The sequence below is a fragment of the Erpetoichthys calabaricus genome, chromosome 3 (genome assembly GCF_900747795.2).
Source record: "Erpetoichthys calabaricus chromosome 3, fErpCal1.3, whole genome shotgun sequence".
Classification (NCBI taxonomy): domain Eukaryota; kingdom Metazoa; phylum Chordata; class Cladistia; order Polypteriformes; family Polypteridae; genus Erpetoichthys; species Erpetoichthys calabaricus.
In genome coordinates, this window is record NC_041396.2 from 48,469,127 (window position 1) to 48,486,811 (window position 17,685).

The window sequence follows — 17,685 nt, forward strand, 5'->3', positions numbered from 1 at the left end:
TCAACGCGATGTGTGCAGTGGCAGGAATGGAACAGCAGATGTTGAAAGCTGGATGAGCGTGTTTTTTTCGTTTAGGTGGTAATATCAAACTGAAAATGAGGGCTTGAGAAATTAAAAAAAATGTTTATGACTAGCACATACATTGGCCTGCTTAAGTTATTTATTATTTGTATTCAACATTCGGAGTTAACTTTAATAATTGGCCATAAAATTTAGTCCATATACCTTTCACCCCTGCGAAAATGCGATGGAGAATGCAAGTTAAAAATTAGAAAGGAATGCTAATTTTCTCTCATGCTGTTTATTGAATTTTAATAATTGGAGCACCCCTTTGTCAAGGTCAGAGAGCCAAAGCCTATCCTAGCTGCAAGGGGCGTCACCTGAGCACAGGTTAGTTACTCACACATGGGTGGATAAAAGATGCGAAATATTCAACAGCAGTTTCACAGACAGCAAAAAGAATCAGCCTCGAACTCATGGCGAGCATGCGAACTCCACATACAGTAGAAGTTATGCAAGCCAAGAATCAAGCCATAGTCTGGTCACCAGATTACGTAAAATGTCCTATGTTTGACGGATGAAAATAACGTAGATTTCTTAGCAGAAACGCCTTACGATCAGTGTTAAATAACGAAGGTGGAAACATTTTTTAAAAAATCACACATTTTAAAATTAAATGGGGTTGTTCTACTGTTAAAATGCAGAATTGAGTGATGTCAACTAACTACATGTTGAAAGCGCCGGCGGTGGGCGAACATCTGCACCTGCAGCGTACGAGGGGTAGTTTGTCGGTTATTTTACCAGGCACATTTAGGTCCCGTACATTTAATGATTTTTCCGAAATATAAAACGATTTGACTTTCTGGATGTGCCGACATTATTTATACTTGTATTCTTATTGGTAGGTAAGATACGCGCAAAAATACGGGTTTACTTTTGCGTGCGCTCTTTAGTGAATAAGGGAGGAGCGCTTGTTGTAGCCTGCACCTCAGGAGAATATTCTTAATCGCTCTTTTGGAATTCAAAAAGTCAAGTACTACCTTACTGCAGTCAGCAGAACCCACAAGTTGTGTGGTGAACAGATCACACATTTTTGGAGAACTGCGTGTAAAAATCTAATACATGCTTGTCATTTTTGCTGGAGAAATGACTTGGAAACACTTTAGGCGACCCGAAGTCTCCCTGCACAAATACGCTGATGCTCCATCCGATTAAGAGGAATAGTTGCTCCTTTTAATACGCGCTTTTTCGTGAACAGTGAAGTACGTTTTTAAATGGTTTGGTCAGGGGTAGCATGGTGTTGCAATGCCCGTTACAGTTCCAGCATGTTTGCTTCAAGTCTTGTTCTTGTTCATTAATCTGGAGTTCTCCTTCTGGCTTACGCTGAAATTTCTTTTGATGGCATTTTCTTAATTTTTGATTACTCATCTTAATTTTAATAATTGTTTATTTTTATTATTTGCCTGTTTATGTATTTTATGTCAGTTTAGTTTATTGTATAGAGTTTCTCTGTGCTTAAATTGGTTATCTATCCTATGTTCCTTTGTACTTTGTGGACAGCCAAGAAGCTGGGCCACCAATACCCCACCACTGGGAGTCGCCCCCAGCTTGCCCTTAAATGCATGTTGGGAGAGCGAGTCCCTTGCAGTTCATTTCTTTGAAGGTGAGTTTTGGGAGTAGTTCTGTTTCTTTGCTGGTTACTTGATCTTTTCACTTTTGTTTATTGGTTTACATTTTGGGACTAAATTTGCTTAGGATTGCCTTTTAGGCAACCAGTTTTTGCCTCTTTTTGTTCTTTTAATTTCTTCTTTGTTTTTTGCTATTTTTGGGAAAACCTCTCCTTTTTTTAAGGATTTTGTTGTTTGTCATTTCAACCACAAGCAGGAGGTTTACAGTCTTCCTCTCTCTGTTTTGGCTTGGGCTTTATTTTGTGAACATTAAATATATACACTCTCTGGCCACTTTATTAGGTAAACCTTGCTAGTACTGGGTTGGACCCCCCTTTTTGCCTTCAGAACTGCTGTAATTCTTTCTGGCATAGATTCAACAAGGTGCTTTGATCCATATTGACACAATAGCATCAGGCATTTGCTGTAGATTTGTCCATGATGCAAATTTCCTGTTCCACCCCATCCCAAAGGTGCTCTATTAGATTGGATCTGCTGACACGGGGCCCATTTAAATACAGTGAACTCATTGTCATGTTCAAGAACCCAGTTTGAGATGATACAGTATGAGCTTTGTAACATGGCATGTTAACCTGCTGGAAGTAGACATTAGAAAATGAGTATACTGAGGTCGGGCGGCACGGTGGCGCAGTGGTAGCGCTGCTACCTCGCAGTTAGGAGACCCGGGTTCGCTTCCCGGGTCCTCCCTGCGTGGAGTTTGCATGTTCTCCCCGTGTCTGCATGAGTTTCCTCCGGGCGCTCCGGTTTCCTCCCACAGTCCATAGACATGCAGGTTAGGTGGATTGGTGATTCTAAATTGGCCCTAGTGTGGGTGTGTTTGTGTGTGTCCTGTGGTGGGTTGGCACCCTGTCCAGGATTGGTTCCCTGCCTTGTACCCTGTGTTGGCTGGGATTGGCTCCAGCAGACCCCCGTGACCCTGTGTTCGGATTCAGCGGGTTGGACAATGAATGGATGGTATACTGAGGTCATAAAGGTATGGCATTGAAACAATGCTCAGTTGGTACCAAGGGGCCCAAACTGTGCCACACCATTACATCACCACCACCAGCCTGAACCGTTGATACAATGCAGGATGGATCCATGCTTTCATGTTGTTGACACCAAATTCTGACCCTACCATCCAAATGTTGCAGTAGAAATCAAGACTCATTAGACCAGGTAATGTTTTTCCAACCTTTTATTGTCCAGTTTTGGTGAGTCCATGCAAATTGTAGCCTCAGTTGTCTGTTCTTAGCTGACAGGAGTGACACCCAGTGTGGTCTCTTACTGCTTGTAGCTCATCTGCTTCAAGGTTCGACGTACATTTAGAGATGCTCTTCTGCACACCTTGGTTGTAACGAGTGGTTATTTGAGTTACTGTTGCCTTTCTATCAGCTCAAACCAGTTTGGCCATTCTCCTGTGACCATTGACATCAACAAGGCAGAAATACTCAGCCCAAAGTCACTTAAATCCCCTTTCTTCCCTATTCTGATGATCAGCTGAACTTCAGCAGGTCTTTTTGACCATGTCTACATGCCTAAATGTAGTTGTTGCCACATGATTAGCTGATTAGATATTTGTGTTAACAAGCAGTTGAACAGGTGTACCTAATAAAGTGGCTGGTGAGTATTTACTTGAACTTTTGAAACCAAAGCCTATTTGGCATGCAGTAGGCTGAAGGAACTGGTTAGCCAGTGAGTCCAAACTGGCCTATACAGGGTTGTTTCCTGGCATAAGGGAGTTATGCTACAACTCCAGACTCAGTGGCCAGAGGGAGGCCAACAACTTATGCAGAAATAAGACTGTGGGCCAAAATACTGAAACAGTCCAGGATCCCTAAGTGGGTGTGAAAGAGTGGCCCTGTGCTGGACTTGCGCATTGTTCAGGGTTCATTCCGGCATTGCACCCACTGCTGCTGAGTAGGCTCCATCCACCTGTGAGCCTGAATCTGGTTTAGAAGGTTTGAGAAGCTTATGTTATTTGATTAAGAATTTGTATTTACTTCTGATTAATAAATGAGACTTAACGGTTGATAGTGTTGGAAACTATGTCCTGAGAGTTTTTTCAAGTTAAGGTTATTATACTCACTTATTAGAGCACCGGAAGGCTGCATCATGCTGCTTAAAACATGCCAATAAGAATTACACTGTACCCTGTACACATGACACAAATGGCCCTATGAACCCTGTGATGGACATAATGGATATACTGGCATCCCACTTGTGGTCAGGAATGTTACCTTACCAGCCAGGAGGCCATTACAGAAGGGCAGCATTAATGGATTTGTGTCCTGGCTGGGATGGATCTTTTTCCAGTTGAGAAGAGGAAACAATGTATGGACTGGAGGAAGCTGCCAGCCAAAAACAGCTCATCCCCCAGTATGATAGATGGCAGTGCTCCTCGAGGATAGCTTCAGTTTGGACACCCTAAAGATTAAATGGGAAGTCACGGTTTGGGAAAACAGCCCTGTTGCGGACCCTGGGTGCCACCAGAGGGCACTGCTTTAAGAGGATTGGCATGACCTGCGAGTGCTTCCTGGGTGTAAGGTTGTGGCCCCAGAAGTAGTCCTGGGTTCAGCATAAAAAGAGCCACCTCACTACATTCTGGGAGATGGAGCTGGACGTGAAGGAGCACACAGCTCACCTGCAGTAGCAGAAGAAAAAGAAAGAAGAGAGACAGAAATGTGTTTACAGTATTGACAGATGAACAAGCCTGTACAATGTGTTTGGTGAAAATGAAGAGGTCTTTGGAATACAGGATTGGTGTCAATGGGGTTGTTTTTGCAGTTTAAGTTTCTGGGATGCCCCTACACGTCACAACTTATAAACTCTATTAGTATTTTCTTCATTAGTATGTTCCTAATTTAATGTATCAGAATCTCCAGATGGATTCTATTCTAAGTGAACTCTTAAGATGGTTCTTTCCTTCATCTTATTTAAATTTTTGTTATAACTTGTCACACACGTGCGCATGGGAGGTAGCTAAAGGGCTTGAGTAAGGGCAATTCCGAATCAGACCGTGATGTGGCAGAGTGCACTGACTCTTTTTCTCCCTTTCCTGCAGGTCAAAGGGGTCGGGTTCATAAGGGTCTTCAACCATAGGCTCGATCCCAGACGTGACATCACAGGGGCCGGAGCCGGCAAGGTCTTCTTCCATAGGCTCAGACCCGGAAGTGACGTCAAGAGGGCCAGGTGGAATCTCACGTGAATGGTCTACAGGAAAGGGAGAAAAAGAGTCGGTGCACTCAGTCATATCCCGGTCTGATTCAGAATTGCCCGTACTCAAGCCCTTTAGCTGCCTCCCATGCACACGTGTGTGACAAACTGTAGGCCTTAAAGAAATACCATTCTCATCTTCCAGAGCAAGATCCAAGGCAATCGTGTGTGCTTGAATATCTGTTTTGTCTCATCATCCTTCCTTGAGGTCAAGAACAGAAAATGAACTATTCTTGACTGAAACAGACAGAGTGTTGAGATCATCCCTAGAAGGACATAACCAACTACTCTTCTTTCTCTATTTCAGCACCTAAGACCGTGAATTTGTGTTTTTATTTTGTACTGTTGGTCATCAAAATATATTTTGTTAAGCGTTTTTAATGCATGAAATTCAATGCTGCAATAAACTTTTTTTTGTCTTTTTTTTTTTTTTTAGTTTATGGTTTACCACAATAAAGATTTCATCAAAGGGTTTCCGGACAGACTGCTAAGAATTAAAAGAAGAACTGGTGCCAACAAATAACAAAAAAAAAAAACTCCCAAGAACTGCATTACATCAGGCCAGTGTAATATTAACAGGAGGCCTACTGTACGGTCCAATGGAAGCCCGCAAGACTTTCTGTGCAGTGGCCTCCTTAACAGAGCAGGACTTCACTGCAGCCATTTCCATGAGCCGCTGTGAGTAAGTCTGTAATGGATCATCTGGTCAGCACAGTTTCTCTCTTTGAGTCCAAAGAGTCAGGCTTTTGTCTTAGGCTTAGACCAGGTGCATGTAAACTCAACTGAAAAGTCTTTATAGGAATAAAATGACAAATTCCAGTTAAGCTATGTAAATTTATGTTTGTCAGAGCCGAATATCTGTGTATGACATTATACTGACTTTGTGTTTTACATACAACTACGATATATATTCCTTAGTAAATGTCAAAGGTCATAAAGACATTCATATTCAGAATGATTTGGTCCTTAGTTGTGTGTACAGTATGTATGATAATTAGTACAGTTGATCCCATCTGTTACTTTAAAATCTGTGACAAGAATATGGGGACTCATTGGAAACATGTTAAAAGCAGATTTTGCACAAATTATAGAAAGTGTTTCTTTGTGCAAAGAACCATAGACACATGGAATAAGTTACCAAGTAGTGTGGCCGAGAGCAGGACTTTAGGGACTTTCAAATCTCGACTTTGGGCAACTTAGGTTAATAGGATGGACAAGCTTGTTGGCTGAATAGCCCATTCTCACCAGAGTTTAATGTTCTAATGATATAAAATGTAGTTTAATGTCGGGTATATTGCCTTTTTAAAATTTATTTATAATAAATGACTCAATTTTGTGGATTTGTGCATTCAATTTGCAGGCAGTTGCTTTTTTAAATAATCTCAAATGTATATTTCAGGGTATGAAAGTGTTTTTGTGTGCATGTTAAAAAAGAAGACGCATGACACAATATTTTCTAACAGTTCAAAGAATAAAGGATAGCTGTTCTTTGACACAAATAAATTTTCCCTTTGCCCTGATGTGGCTGAAGTGGCTTCATCTTAACTATGTGCTCTCCATCCTCCCCTAGTTTGTTTCCTTCAGCACCCACAGATAAGCTACTACATCTTTGCTCCCCTCCAAATGAGCTCCTGCTTCTTCACGCTTTCAGCTTATTCCATCCAAAACCCTTGAAGGAGACCACTTTGTGCAAGTTTGTCTTGTTTTTGACATCCTCCCGTTTATGAGTGAAATTTAGAAAGTAATGACAGCCCATTCAGGGCAGTAGTTGATATTCTGATGCTTTGAAGTCCATAGCATTCACAACCCAAGACAGCTTATTGTAATGTTCCTAAATCTTGAAAAAGGGGTATTTTTATTTTAAACATTGTAATAATCCCCGTGACCCTGTGTTTGGATTCAGCGGGTTGGAAAATGGATGGATGGATGGACATTGTAATAATTTATTGGTTTCAAACTTGGATTGTGGTGCAAGGTAACACATTCAGTATTGAATAAGCACGATCAGTATTTTACAGATACATTTGTTTCCATCTTAATTTAGAAAGAAATGGAAGTGTATTTTTATCAAATACAAAAAAACATAGGATAACAGATTTAAAGTGTGAACCTGGGACATTCACTGGCATAGCTACATGGACAGATTAGCACAGAGTTGGTGGATTGAATCACTCAGGCGGCAACCAGCAGTGAGCACAGCACCAAAGTGTTTCTGCACTCATCCATTCCTTCTATTTTCCAAACTTGCTTATCTTTAGGCACCTGGCAGGAACATTCCCTGTGAATTGTAGCTCAATATATATTTGAAATATATTTTTATATAAATTATATTAAATGTTTATTTTTGTGGATTGTTATTAAAAGGAAAAAAAAATAAAATGCCATATAAGTTTGGGAAGTTTTAAAATAAGTAGGTGGATTGTGCTAATTACAAAATGGTCATTTATACGGAAAATGTGTTAACTAAAATGTTGCTGAATAAGAAAATGCTGTATTTTAAAAAATGGTTCTGTCTTTTTTATTATTTACCCACTTACAGTTTGGGGCCAGAATTGTCTAAATGCCCTCTTGTTTAGAAGTTATGAACAGATGACTTTGATTATTTTGATGCATGTAAAAGTGTGGTGTATTAAAAACGCTGATCCAAAGAAACTGAGTAGAGACGTCCACGCAAATCCTATTATGTTCTTCTCTCTATGTGCCTTAGAATGGTAACATTTGGTTTTATTTTTCGTTTTCACTAAAAACTGTATTTTATGCCACATAATGAAATTGAGCCACGTGTATTATTAAACAGCTCTTTGGCAATATTATATGTCTATTGCGTGGCTCTTTTTTTAATGTAACCTGCATGGACATATTCATTCAAATGAAAGGTACAGGAAATGTTTGTGGAGGACTTTGAGCATTTTATAGAGACTGATGTTGACAATTCAACTGGTGAAGCTGTAAAGAAGCTCCAAAAGATTGGTGTCCTTCATAACAAACAGTGCTTGAAGTGAGCTGGTACTCACCGGTACTCTATACTGGCACTTGCAAATTTTCCTGTTTGGAGTACCAGAACCTCTCGCAGTCTCTCAGTGCTATTATTCTTTCAACAGGCAGTGATATGCTGTTAATGTTAGCAAGAAGAAGCAGATAATACCAGGACTACCACCTCTTTATTTTTTCACTTCAAGCATTGACAGCAAGCTCTGTAGACCCCTGGCCAAGGCAAGAGTGGAGTGCCAGGAGGGTGTTTCCAATGTGAATATCCTGCTCTGCTACTTTTGTTCCCTGTTGTTTGGATTTCATTGGCCACAATACTTGATGGAAATGAGTGCGTTGTGCCGGAGCTCTGTGTCTTTATGCTAAGCAATTTGCATGGCAAAAGGGGTGTATTATCTTCACCATGATACCAGGGAACTCTAGAAAAGACCTCCATAACAAGAAACAATGTCCATATAATTACAGGGGAGTAGCCAGGGTAGTTTGAGTAGGTCATTTGATCCCAAACTTCTAGCATTCCAAAAAAATGAAGCATAACAAGCACATAGTGTTCATAAAATACCCGATACCTTTTATTAAAAAATTTAAAAAAACACAAAAATTAAATAGTTTAAATTAAAACTGCTGCACGGACCAGAATGCTGAAAAAGTGAGTTGCCGCATCAGCTGGTTTGCTCATTTTTGAAATAAAACCTGCAAAAGTGGAACCAAAAGTTATTACATTATTGAAACAATAGTGCTGATGTAGCATTTCATAATAAGCTGGCAACTTTTTTGTTAGACATACATTTTTTCACAATTTAATAAATCTTTTTTTAGGTACCAGAGTGGTTCTTCAGGTTGGTGGCATAGGAGAATAATTTTTGATTCCCAAAAAGAGCCATCCATATGAAGATTACAGAAAGAAGCTTTACTTGTTGTAACAGATAGAGGGCGCTATCGCTCCCTTGAACCCTTGTTCGAGACGCCAGAAACCAGATAAAAGTCCAATGTGACTTTATTTTATCAATAAACAGTGCACAAAGCACCCTACACTCCACAATACTCACATAAATAAACAATAATCAATCACTAATCAATCCTCCACTCCCAGACGCGTTGCCACCCTTTCACCCAGCTCAGCTCGACGTCTGGGATTTCTCATAGTCCTTTTATAGTCCTTGACCCGGAAGTGTTTCTCTCTGTCCATGTGATTGTTAACACTTCCGGGTCAGATAAAAACTCCTTTTCTTCAACCCGGAAGTGAGTCATTCGCTCTGTCGCCATGACTAATACGCACTTCCGGGTTATAAGTGAAAAAAAGTCTCTGGGCCTTCCTGCAGCGTCCCCTGGAGGTTCCCATGGTATCCAGAAGGGCTGTGATGAAAAATTCCATTATCCACGATGCCCTGCTGGAACTCGGGGCACCTCTATGTTGCAGGCAGGGCTCCACCTGGCGGCTTGGGGGTAATTGGCCGGGATGAACGGCCGGCCATATTCCACATTGTTTAGATCTGTTACATGTTCCACCCAGTAAATAACCATGAATACAGTAGATGACAGAAGATTTGTGAGATTCCAATGAGTCCTGATTTTAAAAGGACTCTTGCTGCATACAATGACACAGGTTTTCTAAATCTAGTAGTGTCCTGTTAGGTAGCCTACCATACATTAAAGATTTGAGATTTTTTCGAAATATTAGGAAGTTTTTCAAAGCACAAAGAACCACCTTCTTATGAAAAGAACCCATTCCAGAATGAAATGTTGCTTTGTTAAACAAAAGAACCACACGACCCAGTAAAGAACCATAAAGTGCCATTAAAGAACCAGGATTTTTAAGAGTGTAGATTAGAACTCATAGTTTTATTGCAATAATACTGTTACATTTATATTTTAAACACTGAATAAACAAGAATATCACCAGATTGGGGTTAAGGTAAAATATGAACCTGACACTTAATCATGTTTTCAGACACTAATGAATCTGAAAATCAGCCAAGTTTCTCCTGGAAAGAAGTTGTCAGGTGGCTGTATATATGTTGTGAGCCAACAGGATGTGTACAGCTGCCTTAACCCCCGATATAGACAGGCAGGACACAGGTTCAACACAACCCCCAGGTTTATTTACAGTTTTTAAAGTGGACAAAACACCAACACTACAACCCACAGTCCCTTCTTGCCACCAATCCTTCTCCCTCCACTCCTCCTCAGGCTTTGTCCTCCTCCTCCTGATTCTGGCCATCGAATGGTGGCACTGGCCCCTTTTTATAGGGCACCCAAAAGGACTCCAGGTGCCTAACAAGCTTCTTCTGACTACACTTCCAGGTGTGGCACAAGTGTGGCCAAATAAGGTCCTGGAAAGGTCCATGCACCCACTGGCAGTGGCCACAGGTTCCAACAGGGTTAAGCTCCCATGCTCATGACCTGTGGCCCTGCTGGAAACCAGGAGGGGCTGCCCTCTGTCGATCCGGGGGAGAAACTGTCCCAAAAATACTCTCTCCCCCAATCCTTCCACACTCTGGGCATCCCGGCCAGGCAAGAGGGCCTTAGCTGCACCTTGTTTAACATGGCGGCATGTGACCAGTTAAGCTGCAAAGTATGTGTGCCGCTATCATTTTATGCATTTATATTTGCAGTGTACTACTTTTTACCTGGTTGAGACCACTTATGCATGGCATACAGTCTCCCTTGTGTTAATGATCTTTAGTGGGGGTGATTAATTTGTGAAGTCTCAAGGTCAGTTCTGCTAATTTATACATGCTCCAGGTTTTGGGATTTACGTAGTTCCTCACATAAGGTAAAAATACACACTTCCCGTTTTACTCTTCAGATGAATTATAGTAGTGTCAAATTATTTGAAAAGATGAATGATAACATGGTGTCCCTTCTGTCTTCTTGTAGAGCAGGTAAAAAGATTTCATACTACAAATCGGCTTAGCCTGGTAAGAACTGCGATGCGCCCTTGTTATTTATATACGCTAAGAGAGAGGTGAGTCCACTTTAACGTGTAAAGGACACCAAAACTGACATGCAGACCATTGTATTTATAATCCTTTGCATATTCAGTATTCGTGCGGAACTGGAAATCAGAGATGAACGTTGCCATAATTATTTTGTCCTATGTAAAAAGAAGACAAATACACTCAGATACAAGTTTTGATCGGAAAACACAACACAGGTCTAAAACCAACCAGCAGCTTCCACGTTTTGGCCCCTAATGTCATTTCCTTTACAGTTGTGATTCCAGTGACCAAAACACTCTGGCTAAATTTAAACATTTTGATGCACCTTGAAATAAGTAGTTTTGTATTTTCTTTCTACAAAATAGAGATGATCCTTACCTCATGTGTCAATGTTTTGCATACTTATTTAACTAAATTAAAATTGTTTTGTCCCAGTAGAGAAGACACACTTCACTGGTTAATTTAAGAGACTGTTCTTTGTACTTAAATACTTTACATTACTTTCCAGTAAAATGTTAAACTTCAATTGCTAATTGTCTTGACCGCTGTCAGGAAAAAAAAGATATCTTTATTATGTAAAGGAGAAATCAGATGACAGGCCAAGTTGGAGATTTTCATAGATTTTGTTTTTGGCTCCCAAGCAGGTAAAGTTGGATTGATCAGAGAGCGTATTGTTTGAACGTCACAGAATTTACTAGCTAAGTTTGAGGAATTACTTCTTATTAAATAAATATATTAGACTTTTACCACTAAATTATAAAATACAATATATGTTTTACAACACGCTTCTCTACCATATGCCATTTACCAAATCCACAAACATGCAGAGCACCTTTGGTACACATCATAGGTAATCTGTTTTATAAAAAATATAAAAAATAAGGCAGATAATCAACTTACTTTAATATTTCAAAAACAAAACCCTCAAGCTGTTACTAATTATATTATAGCTTCATAAAGCACACCTTATATCTTTTTAAAATTATTTTAAAGGTTTTTTGGATATATAGCAATATTGAAAAAAAAATCAAATTACTTGACTTGTTTAATTTTCCCAGTTTCCACACCATGTGCTTCTCCAAGAATAGATTGTTTAATTTGAATCTTCTTTTTAATGCATTATTTAAATACACACATTACACTCTTAAAAAATGATGATTCTTTAATGGCACTGTATATGGTTCTTTACTGGATTGTGTGGTTCTTCGCAGCACCATTGCTTGACAGTGAACCATTTCACTCTGGGATGGGTTCTTATCATCTGAAGTTGGTTCCTTGTGCTTTGAAAAACTTCCTAATATGTAGAAGAAACCTGAAATTGTTAATGTATGGTAAACTATCTAGCAGGACACCAAAAATCAAGAAACCTGGACTTAGCCTGTTTTATTGTATGCAACAAGAGTCCTTTTAAAATCATGATCCATTGGTATTTCACAAATCTGTTACCATCTATTCATGGTTATTAACACTATGGAGCCTGTTACAGATCTAATAAATCAAAGGACTTTCTGGAACCTTCACACGGATGGGTCTTTTTGGAACCAAAAATGGTTCCTCTATGGTATCACTCTGAAGAAGCATTCTGATTCTGGTCAAAGGTTTTAAAACACCAGCCCAGTAAATAATCTGAAATAATAAAATGGAACATGGTGTTCTGCCAAAAGTAAAATGAAAAAAGAGGGTATAGTCATCAAACACTGGAAAATAATGTAATTTTCAGAGTTATACAGAAATACCCCCAAAGCCACAACTGAATCAGAAGACAAGTTTCTGAAAGTCAACAGCTTGCATGAAAGGTGCCTCACGAGACAACAGCTTAGCAGTACGTCCAAAAAAGCAAGTGTCACTTTCAGCTGTAAAGAGAAGTCTTCAAGCTGCAAGTTTGACAAGTTGGGTGGCAGTAAGAAAGCAATTGTTAAAATTGTAAAATAAGGAAAAAGCGGGCCCATGAACCAAAACCAGTCTCAATGCACTCTGAAGTTAAAGCATAGAACAAATAAACAATTGGAGATATGAATAACGCACAACTGTTGTCCTCTGTTGTCCTGTGACTCTCAGAAAAGTTTGTCTTCTGATTCTGTTGTGGTTTTAGATTTGCCAGACCTGTTTTTGTCAGAGTTTCCTCCAATTTCCAAGTTCCTTTTGATGAGGTAGGAAACTGTACTCACAGACACCCTAGTTTCCTTTACATTTTTTCTAAAGGAAAGACTTTAATGGATTACAATGGCCTGTCTGTCTTCCTTTGTTAATTGCCTTTTATTCACCATTATAATAGTGATATCCATCGAACCATCCATTATCCAACCTGCTATATCCTAACTACAGGGTCACGGGGGTCTGCTGGAGCCAATCCCAGCCAACACAGGGCACAAGTCAGGAAACAAACATCGGGCAGGGTGCCAGCCCACCGCAGTAATAGTGATATACAGTGGGATATTGTCCAAATTTATCCTTTAGAGTATATAACAACACAGTTTATTCTAACACTTTTTTTATACAGAAAGAGTAAGTAATCAACAAAAGTTGGGACAACTGCAGGAATTGTGCATCAACTTTCAAGGCTGCATTAACTTCAATTGCTATTCAATTGCAATTCAATTAATAACCCAGAAAAAGGCCTTTTTGTATAACTTTGGAAATGGCATTATTTATCAGTTTTTGATAACCTAATATTTTTTTTTAACTGGCAGTTTACTGCTATTCTTTGTACTATTTCAGGTTTTTCATTGGACGGCAATTGCTTAAACTTAAGAAAAATGGGAAAAATTGAGGTGTTTTAAAATGTTAGACTGGTATCGTATTTATGTATGTTTTATTTGCACTAATCCGAGACAGAGGCTGCCGGCCAAGGGGAGGGGGAAGTGTGACGTCAGGAGTGAGGAGCCGGGCAGGGCCCTCGTCACTCACACACAAGCCTCCATTTGAGTCGGTGTACCTCTGCGTTTTGGAGTGTACCTTGCCTCTGCTTAGCTACCGATACCTGTTTGTTGATTGATTTTAAAAATTTGTCCTATTTCACTACTACGCGGGCAGAGCCACGGGGGATGGCTAGTAGGAAATAAAATAGGACCCAAAATGGATCCCTGAGGAACACCACATTTAACAGGATTTGAAAGACACTGAAAAGTGTCTACCCATACGATATGACCTGAACCAGTTAAGAGCAGCCCCTTAAAGCCCAACCAGATGTTCAAGCCACAACAGCAAGATCTCATGGTCAACAGTGTAAAAAAAATAAGACCCTAGGTTAATTAGAATGAGAGGATACCAAATCAGTAATCATGTTTAGATTTCTTAACTGTACCCTGGAAGTTGAACAGAGAAGTCCTAAAAATCTGCTTAGATACAGTCAACCTGTCTTTCTTCCAACACGTTCAGTAATTCCACAGGCGTGGTGCAGCTGCTGTGTAGTGCCATTAAGCCAAGGAGCTGGTCTTCCTTTTTTGCAGCATATCTTGAGAACAATGGAGCCTAAAATCTTTATATGTGGTGAATGTAAAGCTAAGACAGAATCGTCAATACTATCACACTGGCCTTGTATATCAAGACTGGAGAATATGGCTTTAAAATCAGATATAACAGAAGAATGTATATGCTTGGAATATCATATTGTTGGTGACTGATTTCTCAGTTTTTGAAGATATTCAAAAATGTTACATTTACTACACACTGTTTAGTCATGTGAAAAAATAAATTACACATCATTACATTTTTTAAACATGTAGGACATATCAGGATGAAATCTTCATTTAAAGGTGATATAACAAACATCATGCCACATTTATATTTTGTAGTACATTGTATAATTTAAATAAATATAAATTCAAATGCATTTCAAATGTGGAAAAAGTAAGTCAACCCCTACACTTATCACTCAAATATATAAAATTAGAATCAGGTGCAAATGATTAGAGAGGATCTTGGAGAAACCGGTCTTATTTAAACCTCAGACATTCAGTTTAGTTTGCTGTTTGTTGCTAAAGTGTGTGTTACTACCATGCCTTGATCGAAACAGCTTTCTGAGACCTTCAAAAAGAAGGTTAGAGATGTTTAGGAGTCTGGAAAGAGATTTCAAAAGATCACCAAATAATTGGAAATCAACTATTACACTTTCAGGAAGATCATCTACAAGTGAAGATTTCTAACAACGGCCAACTTGTCCAGGCCAGGCCACCTCAGAAAGTTCAACCTGAGAGCAGAATACTTAGGTTTTTTTTAGAAGTCTGTAAGAACCACAGAATGTTGTAATGGAACCTACAGGTAACACTTGCCACTGCTGATGTCAAAGTGCATGCTGTACTATTAGAAATGAAGCTTCCCAAATCAGATTTACATGGGAGGTGTGCCAGGAGGCAAACATTGCAGTCCAGAAAGAACATCACAGCAAGGCTAAAGTTTTTCATATTCAATGTAATAGACTGATAGACGGTTATAAGAAATACCTACTTGAGGGGGCAATACCAGCTAAGCAAGTCAAAGGGTTGACTTATTTTTCTCACATGTTAAAATGGCATATTTGTTCATTTTGTGGAATTATTACAAAGTCAAATTTTCTTTTTTTCCCCCCAATTACATTACCTTTAACAACAGAAATTGTTTAAATGAAGATCAAATCTTGATACAGTATGTCCATATATGTTATGAAAGAAAAAAGCATCTCATGTTATGTGCTTACCTTTTCGAATCTGTATCCGTTATAGTTCTGAATGAATTTCCTTTCTTTCCACATATAGTACATACCATTTGCTTTTCTTTTATGGACAGTTCTCTAGTCTTCGTATTGTTTTATTTCAGGGGTCCTCTCTTTCTGTCTTGGAACACTGCATTGGCTGCAGGCTTTTGATCAAGCCAATTACATAATTAGAAGGCAAGTATTGCCTGCTTAAACAACTTTTGCTTAAGCAACATTTCTGTGTTCCATTTTAATTTACTTGCTCGGTAAGATTCTCAACCTTTAATGTAGTATAAAATGGCTACGTTCAATGCTTTTAACTGTGTCTTGTTTTTTAACAAGCTCCCAATTAACAAAGGGATGCCAAAGGCAAAGGAACCAACAGTTCACCATAAAACTTGGTTCCATTAACACATAAGTGTGTTCATCATCATGTTTGTTTTATTAAAATGTTTGGAAAGAAATGGAAGTGAAAAAAGTGGGGAAATAAAAAATTACAAATCTGTTTTGTTCCAGAAATCATTTGGGATATATATTTGGAAAAGAAAAATCTACCATTTAAGAATGATGTGATGAAGGCTAACAATAGGCTACTAATTAAGTAACTAGGTTGGAACAAAAATATGGAGCTACTGTGACACTCCCAGAGTGAAACTGAGGACCTCTGGTTTAGGTCTACTAACACTAAAAGCAGACACTAAAACAAAGAATAAACTCAAATCAAACACTACCCTTCACATCTCTTATCAGTACAAAAAGAAATTGTGACCAGTAAGAAACACATGGTGGGCAACTGTTCTACTTCTCATGGTAGTCTGAAATAGGGAGATGAAAAACAAAAAGGGCCATCTGTACAGAAATACCCAAAAATGAAACAATTTTTTATTGGTTTAGACTTTTTTCATTCTTACATTCAAAACAGTAGAGCACAGAGCAAAATGTCTGATGTTATCCCAATACAGAAAGCAATGTGACTTTTCAAAACAAACAAACAAAAGGCTTTTTTTTGTCTTTCCATAAAATATTTATTTTGTACGAAATATTTCAGGTACATTGAATGCACATTCTTCCTAGGTGGGAATAAAAAACCTGTTAGTTCTAGTGTTACATTATGTGAAAAGTAGTAATATACACAGACTAGTACAACAGCTGATCGCAACTAAACTTCATACATTCTACAAAAAGGAAAAACAGAAGGTGCAACAGAAGGAAGATCTTGCGTCTTGGTCCACATGTGCTTAGGTGATGAAGAAGATGAAATAGGAAACATGACTGAAAGAGAAACAAAGAACTCACTTTCAAAAAAAAAAAATACAACCAATTAAGTAATTATATTGTTTGGTAATGAAAATGGAAAACGGTAACCAAAATATGCCGTATAAAAAAAACAACATCAAAAATACGAACAGTGAAATTCTACAATGCACATAATAAAATTATTTGGATATACATTTTTAAATGAATGTAATAAAGAGGAACCACATCAACGATAAAATAAAAATCTTTGAAATTTCAGCCATATATTCTTTACAACTGAAAAAAAATTTGAATGAGGTATGAAAGTGAACTTTTAGTTTTTAAAAATATGACTTTCTATGAGAATAAGCTTTACACTATCCAAATGAAAAAATAAGTAAACTTTTAAAATGGGATAAATATATGTCCATTTTAATTATTATTTTTTTTTTTAACATTTAAAGGCTCCAGTCTGAACCTGGGAAGTCCTCTTAGAGTCGAACAGTTTAATTCTAAAATTCAGCACACTGACAGGGTAAGCTTGTTTTTCATTTTGTCCAGCTAACAGTTTATGAATTTATTGTACCAAGCACCATAATTGGCCTCAATAAGCATTAAAAACATCTGTTATAACTTTGTATTGCATTTAATTTATTTAGAACAGATCTGAAAACAAAGGGGTGTAGAGAAGCATCAAGATGCAAATGCACAATCATTTCATATGTCCTACCATTACTGATCACAAGAGTGAAAGGATCACAAAGGTGCTTGTGCTACTGATTATTTTACACTGTTGCTCTTTTTAAACCCTGTAAAGGCAGAAATGAAAATACCACTTGAGAATTGGCAGTGAGTGTTTAAAACCACCATTAGCTGAACAGCTACTGGCCTGTGAAAAGTAATCTTGTGTGGTGTCTATTCTGAATACACCTTGAAGACAATGAAGACGTGATTTAACACCGAC